The sequence below is a fragment of the Dendrobates tinctorius genome, unplaced genomic scaffold (assembly GCF_039654945.1).
Source record: "Dendrobates tinctorius isolate UK_male_01 unplaced genomic scaffold, ASM3965494v1 ptg000251l, whole genome shotgun sequence".
Lineage (NCBI taxonomy): Eukaryota > Metazoa > Chordata > Amphibia > Anura > Dendrobatidae > Dendrobates > Dendrobates tinctorius.
In genome coordinates, this window is record NW_027361918.1 from 2,346,143 (window position 1) to 2,358,545 (window position 12,403).

At 45.5% G+C, this 12,403-nt stretch overlaps 1 protein-coding gene across 9 annotated transcripts in view; it reads left to right on the forward strand.

The window, feature by feature from the left end:
* Nucleotides 1-12,403, forward strand: part of LOC141065409 (uncharacterized) — a 585,755-nt gene that overhangs the window by 263,422 nt on the left and 309,930 nt on the right. The gene's annotated exons all lie outside the window — the stretch shown is intronic.

Here is a 12,403-nt window from a genome sequence, read left to right on the forward strand (position 1 = left end):
GTTCCCCCCACGTATCAGGTATCAGCGTAATCAGGACAAATTGCACAATAACTTTTGCAGTCCAATTTCTCCTGTTACCCTTGGTAAAATAAAAAAAATTGGACCTGAAGTAATTTTTTTGTGAAAAAAAGTTAAATGTTCATTTTTTTTAAACATTCAAAAAATTCCTGTGAAGCACCTGAAGGGTTAATAAACTTCTTGAATGTGGTGCTGAGCACCTTGAGGGGAGCAGTTTTTACAATGGTGTCACTTTTGGGTATTTTCTATCATATAGACCCCTCAAAGTGACTTCAAATGTGAGGTGGTCCCTAAAAATAAAATGGTGTTGTAAAAATGAGAAATCGCTGGTCAACTTTTAACCCTTATAACTTCCTAACAAAAAAAAATTTTGGTTCCTAAATTGTGCTGATGTAAAGTAAACATGTGGGAAATGTTACTTATTAAGTTTTTTGTGTGCCGTATCGCTATGATTTAAGGGCATAAAAATTCAAAGTTGGAAAATTGCAAAATTTTCGCCAAATTTCCATTTTTTTCACAAATAAATGCAAGTTATTTGAATGAAATTTTACCACTAACATGAAGAACAAAAACAATATGTTACGAGAAAACAATGTCAGAATCACCAGGATCCATGGAAGCTCCAGAGTTATTACCTCATAAAGGGACAGTGGTCAGAATTGTAAAAATTGGCCCGGTCATTAATGTGCAAACCACCCTTGGGGGTTAAGGGGTTAACATTTCTTCTATATTCTCCATCCTGAATCAGAGGTGGGACATGGATGGACCTTTGTTTAAAATTGTGATTTAAAAAATAATGACATCTATTTTTATTCCTAACAGAAAATGCAAGTGATCGTTCTGGAGGAAATGTCGCATTATCTCTAGAATATAATGTAAAAGAAGAAGATATCCTGAGTCAGTCCTCAAAAGAAAACCTCATTACCCTTAATGTACATCGAGAACAGCTTGTTAAATATAAGAGAAGTTACACAATAGAGAAGCCGTATTCATGTTCAGAATGTGAGAAATGCTTTTCACAGAAATCTCATCTTACTATACATCAGAGAATACATACAGGAGAGAAGCCGTACTCATGTTCAGAATGTAAGAAATGCTTTTCAAGCAAATCTCATCTTAATATACATCAGAAAATACATACAGGAGAGAAGCCGTATTCATGTTCAGAATGTGGAAAATGCTTTATAGGCAAATCTCATCTTACTATGCATCAGAGAATACATACAGGAGAGAAGCCGTATTCATGTTCAGAATGTAAGAAATGCTTTGCAACTAAATATGTTCTTACTATACATCAGAGAATACATACAGGAGAGAAGCCGTATTCATGTTCAGAATGTGGGAAATGTTTTTCCAAAAAATATTACCTTCTTAAACATGAGAGTATTCACAATGGAAAAAGGCCGTATTCATGTTCAGAATGTGGAAAATGTTTTTCTTTCAAAGTTTTTCTTCTTAGACATCAGAGAATTCATACAGGAGAAAGGCCATTTTCATGTTCAGAATGTGGAAAATGTTTTAGAGATAAATCAGATCTTTGTAAACATGAGAAAAATCACAAAGAGAAGCCGTATTCATGTTCAGAATGTGGGAAATGTTTTATTGTTAAATCATATCTTGTTAAACATGAGCGAGTTCACACAGGAGAGAAGCCGTATTCATGTTCGGAATGCCAGAAAAGTTTTACACATAAGTCAAATCTTACTTCACATCAGAGAATTCACACAGGTGTAAAGCCATATTCCTGTTCAGAATGTGGGAAATGTTTTCTATATGAATTAGCTTTTAATAAGCATAAGAGAGTTCACACAGAAAAAAAAATGTATTCATGCTCAGAATGTGGGAAATGTTTTAATACTGAAGCCCTGCTAAGTGATCATCAAAGAGATCACACTGGAGAGAATCCAGTTACATGTAGCGAATGTGGGATCTCTTTTATATATGAATCAAGTCTTCTCAGACATAAAAAAATTCATGTTCAGAATGTGGACAATGTTTCTTTAAACAAATCCTTTCAGGTGAAACAGCAGAGAAGTTACACAGTAGAGAAGCCGTACTCATGCTCCGAATGTGGAAAAAGCTTTATTAGCAAAGACAAACTTCATAGTCATCAGAGAAGTCACACACAAGGGGGGAGCTGTTTAATATGAAACATTTTTACATACATTTTGTCATGATACCAGTGCTGGTGGACCTGCACTTCTGGGGTTAATGTTTTGATGTCAGTGCAGACTCTTACCTGCACACCTCGGACTTATTATGGTGGCCTCTCATTGGTTCTGGGAAAGCTTATAGCCTCAGGAAGCTCCCATCCCCCGTCAGTTATACTTTCGCCCTTGGCATAGTGTGATGACCCCTGAGTGTGTTTGTGCTGTGTTCTGGTTGCTGGATACTCTGTGTACGACTCAGTCTGCTCTCTGGATATTGCTTTTTGGATTCTGCTTGGTACCTTCTATGTCTGTTTGGTTTTGACTCCTGCTTGGCCCCGACTATCCGTTCTGTCTCATCCCTGGTACTTTACTGCTATCTCTGTGTATGACCTCCGTTTTGCATGACTCTGAGTATTTCTGTTTAGTGTCCTGTCATCTCTGGAAGCAGGATGCTAAGCCCCGCTCCTTGCAGTCACATGACCGTAGGTCCTTCACTGCTTGCTAAACTTAAGCGTCCTCAGGTCCTGTTTGCACTTTCCGGCTGTACCTGACCCCGGGCCCCCCTACAGTGTGAGTCCCTACTCAGCGGAGGCTGCACGCCTGCGCTGACAGGACCCTGACATAATTGACCATTAAGTTTTTGGGGTTTTTTTGTGCAGAGAATTATGCATCTCATACAGTCTCTGGCTGACCAGATGAAAAATCTGAGATGTTTCAGGGTTTATCCCTGGAGCAGCAAGCTCTGGCTCGTTCTCAGCAGCAGGTTTCTGAGACAGTGCGAGGGGCTTTATCTGCTGGGTCTCTGGGGGCTGGGGCGAGGGATGTTCTGGTGTCCCCGGAACTACCTGTTAAACTGCCTGACTTTTCTGGGAACAAAAAGGAGTTCAGGATCTTCATGGAGGGTTGCAAACTTTTTTTTAGTTTGAGACCACGTTCCTCTGGGGACGAAAACCAGAAGGTAGGGGTCATTATGTCCTTATTAAGAGGGTCCCCACAAGCTTGGGATTTCTCCCTTCCTCCCACTGCCCCCGGGAGAGTGTCTGTGAATGCATTCTTTGAGGCCCTCGGGCACATTTATGATGAGCCTGACCGAGTGCAATTGGCAGAGGACATGGTGATGAGCGTCTGTCAGGGGAAACACTTGGCTGAGTGGTTTTGTAGTGAATTCCGCCGCTGGGCTGCAGAGATCTCTTGGGGCGACGCTGCGCTTCGAGGTCTCTTTCGCAGAGACTTGTCCGAGCGGCTGCAGGATGCCTTGGCGTTACATCCCCCACCTGACTCGAGGACGCCATGACCCAGGCCGTCCGGATGCACCGCAGCAGGGGGGGCAGAGGGGTGATGCAGGTAGAGGCTCCATTGTTGCCCAGTGGAAAAGAGACTGCCCCTGAGCTCATGGATGTAGGCGCCCTCTCCCTGAAGGATATGGAGAGGAAACGCCGGAAGGACAAGCAGTTATGCTTTTACTGCGGTAAAACGGGACATTGGAAAAGGGAGTGTCCTGATTGCCCATCTTCGACCCGGTCGGCGGGAAACGGACTAGGTCTGGGTATTCAGCGGGGAGACTACTCAGACCCTCAGGCACCCTTTTCCTCGTTTTCTAAGGTTTTACTTCATGTGGAACTGTTTATGGACGGTAGTACTTTTCCCTCTACAGCCTTCGTGGACTGCGGATCATCGATTAATCTCATTGACTCCCAGTTGGTCACACGCTGCAAGATAGGGACAGTTAGGCTCAAGGTTCCGATCAAGGTGGTGGCCATTGACTCCTCTCCCCTCACTAAGGAGGGAATTCTCTTTATGTCTGACTTCTTTTCGCTCAGAGTGGGCGCTACTCATGTGGAAAACCTAAGTTGTTTGGTTCTGGACAATCTACCTGCAGGGTTGGTGTTGGGAATGCCCTGGTTACAACACCATAACCCAGTTATTAACTGGAAAACGGGGGAGATTGTTCAATGGGGGTTTAATGATTTTAAGTTGTGTGATAAATCTGCACTGCTGGTTGAGCCTGTTAAATCTGTGTCTGTATCATCTGTCGAGCTGGAAGGTATTCCGGAATGCCTGAAGGACTTCGAAGATGTATTCTCCGAAAGCGAGGCCGAGACGTTATCGCCACATAGACCCTTTGACTGCGCTATCGAGCTGGTCCGGGGGCTAAATTACTTAAAGCCCATCTGTTTAATTTATCCGGCCCTGAGCGCTTGGCTATGAAGGAGTACATTGCTGAAAGTCTACGCAAGGGACACATATGTCCTTCAGTCTCACCTGTGGCAGCAGGTTTCTTTTTTGTAAAGAAAAAAGATGGCGGGTTACGTCCCTGTCTCGATTTTCGGGCGCTTAATCAGATTACTGTACAGAATACGTACCCCCTTCCGTTGATTCCCGATTTATGTAACCGACTATCGGGCAAAATGGTTCTCTAAACTGGATCTTCGGGGGCATATAATTTGATAAGGGTCCGAGAGGGGGATGAATGGAAAACTGCCTTCCTCACGTCCGAGGGACTGTTTGAAAATTTAGTCATGCCGTTTGGTCTTACCAATGCCCCCGCCATATTTCAGAATTTCATCAACGTGGTATTCTCGGATCTCATTGGTCGTTTTGTTGTTATCTTCTTAGATGATATTTTGATATACTCCGACAGACATTCTCATGTGGAACATGTACGAACTGTTCTCCAAAGACAGGGAAAATCATCTGTTTGCCAAATTGGAGAAATGTGTATTTTGTGTGCAAGAATTGTCTTTTTTGGGATTAATTGTATCCTGTGAGGGTTTTCGCATGGACCCCAAGAAGGTGCAGGCCATTGTGGATTGGGTGCAATCCCGAGATCTTAAGGGCCTTCAGCGCTTCTTGGGGTTCGCGAATTATTACCGCAAATTTATCCGTGGGTTTTCGCACGTGGTCAAACCACTCACGGATCTAACATGCAAAGGTGCGGATGTGAGAAATTGGTCCTCGCTCGCAAAAGAGGCCTTTGCGACCCTGAAAAGAAGCTTTATGTCTGCTCCCGTGTTGGTACAGCCAGATCCGTCCAAACCATTTGTGGTGGAGGTGGATGCCTCCGAGGTGAGGGTGGGGGCAGTGTTGTCCCAAGGGCCTGCCACTCTTACCAACCTCATGCCATGTGCTTTATTTTCCAGGAAGTTCTCTGCTGCTGAAAGAAATGATGATGTAGGCAATATAGAGCGTCTTGCGGTCAAGTTGGCGTTTGAGGAGTGGAGGCACTTTTTGGAGGGGGCCACTCACCCGGTTACTGTGATCACTGATCACAAAAATTTGTCATACATTGAGTCTGCTAAAAGACTAACGCTCAGACAGGCCCATTGGTCGCTTTTTTTTCTCGTTTCCAGTTTACTATTACATTCCGTCCAGGGTCAAAGAATGTCAAGGCTGACGCCTTATCTCGCAGTTTTCATCCTGTGTCTGCCCCTGAGCCACCGTCCTCCATTCTGCACCCTGGAGTAGTGTTAGGAGGGATCTCGTCTGAATTGGAATGGGAAATTAAGGGGGCCCAGTCGCTGGCTCCTGCGGCCCAGCCAGGTGGCAAGTTGTTTGTCCCAGAACAACTTTGCCTTAAACTCTTGCAAGAGTTCCATGAATCCAAGCTGTGTGCTCACCCTGGTATATCAGCCACGCGACTGGCGGTGACTAGGATCTTCTGGTGGCCTACTCTGGGTTCTGATATAAAGAAATTCATTTCTGGTTGTGGGGTCTGCGCTCGTTCTAAAAGCTCTCATAGCCGTGGACAGATTTTCAAAGCAGGCTCATTTTGTACCCCTGTCTGCATTACCTTCTGCTGAGACCTTATCCAGATTGTTTGTGCAGCATGTGGTCTGCTTGCATGGGGTACCCCTGAATGTGGTGTCTGATCGTGGTGTGCAGTTTGTGGCTAAGTTTTGGCGTGCTTTCTGCAAAAAATTAGGGATATATCTGTCCTTTTCGTCTGCATACCATCCCGAGAGTAATGGTCAGATGGAACGCACTCATCAGTCTCTGGAACAGATCCTCAGATGTCTGACTTCTGCTAGAAAGAATGACTGGTGTGATATACTGCCGTTGGCTGAATTTGCCTTCAATAGTCGGGTGAGTCAATCCACTGGTATGTCCCTTTTCTTGATGAACTATGGCTTCAGTCCTCATTTTGGTGAGTTTTCTTGTCTAGATTCGGGGTGTCCCGGGGCCGAGGACTCTGTTCAGCAGTTAAAAGATACATGGGCAGAGGTCCAGCGGCGTATATCTAGGTCTCAAGGCAGGTATAAGTTTTTTGCGGACAGGAAACAAACACCTGGTCCCATGTTTTAGGTTGAAGAGAAAGTTTGGCTCTCCACGTGAAACATTAAGTTAAAGATTCCGTCAGCCAAGTTGGGCCCCAGATTCATTGGCCCGTACAAGATTATGGAAAAAATCAATCCAGTGGCGTACAGGCTGTGCCTTCCACCCTCTTTCAAGATCCCTAACGTCTTCCATAGATCTCTACTGAAATCTTTTGAAGCAGTCTGGGGAGAATCCCAGTTCGCTGCTCCTTCGGTTGAGGGACGTGGAGTATGAGATTGGTCACATCGTAGATTCCAGGTTCGTGCGGCGGTCAGTACAGTACCTAGTTCATTGGAAGGGGTGTGGGCCGGAGGACAGGTCCTGGGTGCCGGCCCGGTTGATGCATGTGGATCGCCTGGTTTGGGCTTTCCATGCTAGGTACCCGGGCAAGCCTGGGGGGCCAGAAGCCCCCCATTGAGAGGTGGGCACTGTCATGATACCAGTGCTGGTGGACCTGCACTTCTGGGGTTAATGTTTTGATGTCAGTGCAGACTCTTACCTGCACACCTGGGACTTATTATGGTGGCCTCTCATTGATTCTGGGAAAGCTTATAGCCTCAGGAAGCTCCCATCCCCCGTCAGTTATACTTTCGCCCTTGGCATAGTGTGGTGACCCCTGAGTGTGTTTGTGCTGTGTTCTGGTTGCTGGATACTCTGTGTATGACTCGGCCTGTCCTCTGGATACTGCTTGTTGGATTCTGCTTGGTACCTTCTATGTCTGTTTGGTTTTGTCCCCTGCTTGGCCCCGACTATCCATTCTGTCTCATCCCTGGTACTTTACTGCTGTCTCTGTGTATGACCTCCGTTTTGCCTGACTGAGTATTTCTGTTTAGTGTCCTGTCATCTCTGGAAGCAGGATGCTAAGCCCCGCCCCTTGCAGTCACATGACCGTAGGTCCTTCACTGCTTGCTAAACTTCAGCGTCCCCAGGTCCTGTTTGCACTTTCTGGCTGTACCTGACCCCGGGCCCCCCTACAGTGCGGGTGAGTCCCTGCTCAGCGGAGGCTGCACGCCGGTGCTGACAGGACCCTGACGCATTTATTTTATTTTTCTTACTTTGTTTTTATTGAAAATACTGTAATACAACATTAGCACAAATGTACAACACAGGTCAAAGTAACATAAATGTGTAATTATGTAACCATTGCAGTATAAACAAAGAGCTCCGGTCTTGATTCAACTGTGACTCGCTAACTGTTTGGCTTCCCAAAGCCTGCCAATCCCTGGTGAACTTCTGTAAGGCGTTATTTTTGTGGGCTAGCATTTTTTTAAAAATAAACGTATTAACCGCTTGAGCTATGGCTTTTTTCTTAAGAATAACATCTGTTTTCCACTGTTTAGTTAATAGGAGTCTTGTCATTAACACAATATGAGCCGTTACCACTCTAGAGCACGGGGGGAATGCATGTATGTTTAAGAGGAGGAGCGCCACCTCGGGAGTCGGCTGGACGGTATGTCCCACTACAAGTGAAATAAGTCTAAAGGCGTGATCCCACAAAGAGGTTATAAGTAGATAATCTAAAAATATATGATATAAGGACCCCACCTGATTATAATTTTGCCAACATAGGTGTGAGGTATTGGGAAACATGGAATGGAGCTTCACGGGAGTAAAATACCAGCGGAGTATCAGCTTCAAGTGTGATTCAAAGTGGGCCGCACATCTAAATGTCCGTCCTGCCAATTTAATTGCTCTTAACCAGTCCTTTTCAGGTATGGCTTTACCGAGGTCTTTTTCCCAAGATATGAACGGTATAGATTTTACGAATCTGCTCTTATGTCCCAAGGAATCATAAAGGGGTCTCAAGCCCATATCTAGGTATGAGGAAGATGAGAGGGTCCTAATATCACTATTAACCCTATATGGGAAGTTTAGATATTTCTTTAAAATGTATTGTACCCGGAGATATGAGAAATGATCTTTAAAGGTCAAGGCAAACCTATTTTGCAACTGGGCAAAGGGTAAAAGAGTGTGATCTTTAACTATATCACCTAATACCGTGATCCCGCCTATCTTCCAATGGTACAGGTCAAGGTCCTCTGATAACACCTCCAAGAAGTCCTAAAGGTGCCTCCAGAGGCAACAAAGGGATGTGTGTCTGAGTGGAGGAGTGAACCTGAAGCCAATGAGACAGGGAGGCTTAGTGGGAGGAGGGCCCCCAGCTTCCGTGGGTCAACCAGAGCTGCCCATAGCACCGCCTTGAGATCGTGTGAGGGTGCAAAATGTGCCTCTATTTTGAACCACCTACTTGGGGGTCGCGATTCCACCAGTTCTTCAACCGGCTGAGTTGAGTTGCTATATGGTAATCGTTCACATTAGGGAGCCCCACCCCCCACCACCACTGGCTTTGCGCGTTGCAACAAATGTCTTGACAACCCAGGCTGCTTTCCTCCCCAGATGAAGGCGTTCAGAAGCTTATGAGAACGTTGAAAAAACACCTTCGGAGGTGATATCGGCACCGTGCAAAATAAATATAACATTTTGGGCTGTAATAACATCTTAGTGCAATACGACCCACCCAGGAGACTTCAAATTTCTGGAGTCTGCTCATCTCATTCTCAATATCTGCTAGTAGTGGAAGGTAATTGGCTTTGTACATATTAGTGGAGGATGATGCTACCAACGTTCCCAGGTATGAAATTTGCTCCATCTGCCAGTCCATCTTCATAATGGCCTTAAGGCGTTTCAACGGCGGTAATGGTATGTTTAGGGGCTAGAATTTGAGATTTATTATTATATTAATTTTGTAGTAAGATAGGAGGCCAAATTTTTCAATATTCTCTAGAGCTGCCGGCAAAGACTCCAGGGGGCGTGCTAACGTCAATATCACATCAGCATACAACGTGATGCAATGAGATTGTTTCCCCACCTCTATGCCCCAGTCTGATTGCTTGGGCAAGTGATTCTAAAGCTAAAATGAACACTAGGGGGAGAGAGAACACCCCTGCCTAGTGCCATTTGCAATGGGAAATGCCTCCGACATGGTATCATTCACAAAAACCCTGGCCGGCGGAGCAGAATACAGAGCTTTAATAGCAGTCAGCACCCAAACCCCATACGCTCCAGAACCGAGAAGACAAACGACCATCTCACTCGGTCGAATGCCTTCTCGGCATCTAAGGCCACTACCACCGCTGGCGTTCCCCTTCTATTTATTACATCTATCAAATCAATTGCTTTCCTGGTGTTGTCAGCTGCAGTCCACCCTTGCACAAAACCAGCTTGGTCTGGGTTAATAAGGGAAGGAATGATAGGCGCCAATCTCAGTGTTTAACAATGAAATCGGGCGGAAGTATTGGGGTACCTCCGGTGGCTTTCCCTGTTTTGGGAGTGTGATCACAGTAGCTGTCAGCATTTCTTTTGGAAAGCTCCCTTCATTTGCTGCTAATTGTAGGGTTTTGCATAAGTATGGGACTAAGGTCTCCTGGAAAGCTTTATAGTACAAGTTTGTAAGACCGTCCAGGCCTGGGGCCTTCACCTCAGGGAGAGAGTTAATCACTTTGGTCAATTCAGTCTCCGTCAAAGGTGCATTTAAGATTTCTAACTGGTCCGGTGCAAGAGTTGGGAGATTAATGCTTGACAAAAACAGATTCGTATCGGGCTGTTGGGCCATAGAGGTCTGCTCTTGGATCTAAAGGCCCCTTTACATTTAGCGATCCACCAGCGATCCTGAAAACGATACGACCCGGTCAGGATCGCTGGTGCTTCGCTAAATGGTTGCTAGTGAGCTGCCACACAGGCAGATCTCACAGCGGCGCAGCAGCAGTCGTTATCTTTCAGACACGGCGATCCTGACGTCCTCCCGCCCGCGTCCACGCGTTGCTCGTCAGCGCCAGCAGGAAGCGCCCGACGAGAAATGGAGCTGCACGATCTCACGCGATCAGCGACAGACAGCGGGGGAGCCGGTCGTATGAAATTATATCACACATAGCGATATGGCTAGCGATATTGCTGCTGCGTCACAAAATCGGTGACGTTATAGCAATATCGCTATGTGTAACGGGCCCTTAAGTTATACAAGGAAGCATAGTAATCCTTAAATTTATTGGCAATTTCCCGAGGAGTGTATATCTTAGAATCAGGAGATAAGTTCCTCAAAAAGGGGATCTTAGTTTTAGAAGTTTTCATTTTCACTCTGGATGCTAGCAGTTTACCCGCTTTATTATTTTGGGAATAGTAATGCGCTCTGGCGATCATAAGATTTTTTTCATAATTGTGTAAGAGTAATTCCCGCAATTCCAGTCTAAGATCACGTACTTTACACATTTGGGCAGAGGATGGGGCTCTTTTATTCATGTATTCCAGTGAACTGATCGATGCTGTAAGGTCTGATAAGCATTTTTCTCTTTGCTTTTTAAGGATATGGCCTATTTTATCAAAGTGGCCCCTGATAAACACTTTATGGGCATTCCATACATGGAAGTAATTAGTGACCGAGTCCGTATTGAGCTCAAAGTATTCTTTAAGAGCTACTTTTGTTTTTGCCACTAGATGGGGGGATTTTAGATTAAAGGGGTTCATCTTCCACAGGAAGTAAAGGGGGCACTCAGATTCTTCCCGAATAGACATCTTTATGGGGGTCTGATCCGACCAAGTTATTAAACCTATTTCTGATGAGTTGACAATATTAAGGAGAGACCTGCTATCCGGGAGTAGGAGTGATGTACCTGTGAAAAGTAGGTATAGTCCTCACATGCATGAAGAACCCTCCATATGTCATATAGGTCCTCCCAAAAGGCTAAGGTGGGGAGAACAGGCGACCCCCTGGAGGTTGGGGTGAAAGAGTCCAGAGAATTATCAAACACACAATTAAAATCCCCACATAGGATTACGTGGCCCTGTTTAACCTCATTGATACTAGTTAATAATTTTTTGATAAATCTAGTCTGCGCTTGGTTTGGAGCATAAGTGACGGCTATAGTATATAAAGCATTATGGTGCCCACTTGTATGAGGTATCGACCTACAGGGTCAAGTTCTAGATAAGTCGAGGAGAAAACAACAGACCCCTTGATAGCTAGCATCACCCCTCTCTTGTTTTCAAGAAATTAGATTGGATCACATATGGAAAGAGCCGATGAGAGAGTCTGTGGGAGTCTTTCTCCAATAAGTGCGTCTTCTGGGCACAAAACACCTCACATTTAGCTGCGACCGCCTCTTTCCAAATATAAGATCTTTTATGAGGGCTGTTTAGGCCTCTAACATTAACACCTTAATCCCATATGACGTACTATCCCATCCATGTGCCCTGGGGCTTAACTCCCAGGGACGGGATAGTACGTCATAGCAATCAGCGGCGCCCACGTGGTGATCGTGGCCGGGTGTCAGCTGATTATCACGGCTGACACCCGGCACAATGTGTCAGGGGCGGTCACGGACCGCCCCCGGCACGTTAACCCCTTGCACACCGCGATCAAACACGATTGCGGCGTACCGGGGGTTAAAGGGAAGCATCGGCAGGGAGGGGGCTCCCTCTGTGCTTCCCTGAGCCCCCCACAGCAGTGCAAAGTGCAGCACTGCTGCGGGGGGCTCCTTCCCTGCAGGCCCCCAAATCCAAGATGGCGACGGGGGCCTGTAGGGAGCTGACTTCCTCACTGCCTGCAAAGCGCAGGCACGAGGAAGCCTGCTGCACTGCCTGTGACAGATCGCTGATCGGTCACAGTGATCTGTGATGTGACAGATCAGCGATCTGTCACAGGACAGTGATGTCCCCCCCTGGGACTATGTAATAAAGTTAAGAAAAAAAAAGTGTTAAAATAATTTTTTTTTTAAATCACTAAATAAATTAGAAAAAAAAAATATTCCCCCAATAAATTCATTTTTTGGAAATAAAAAAACAAACAATAGTACACATATTTGGTATCGCCGTGTCCGTAACGACCCGCCCTATAAAACTTTCCCATTAGTTAACCCCTTTAGCGA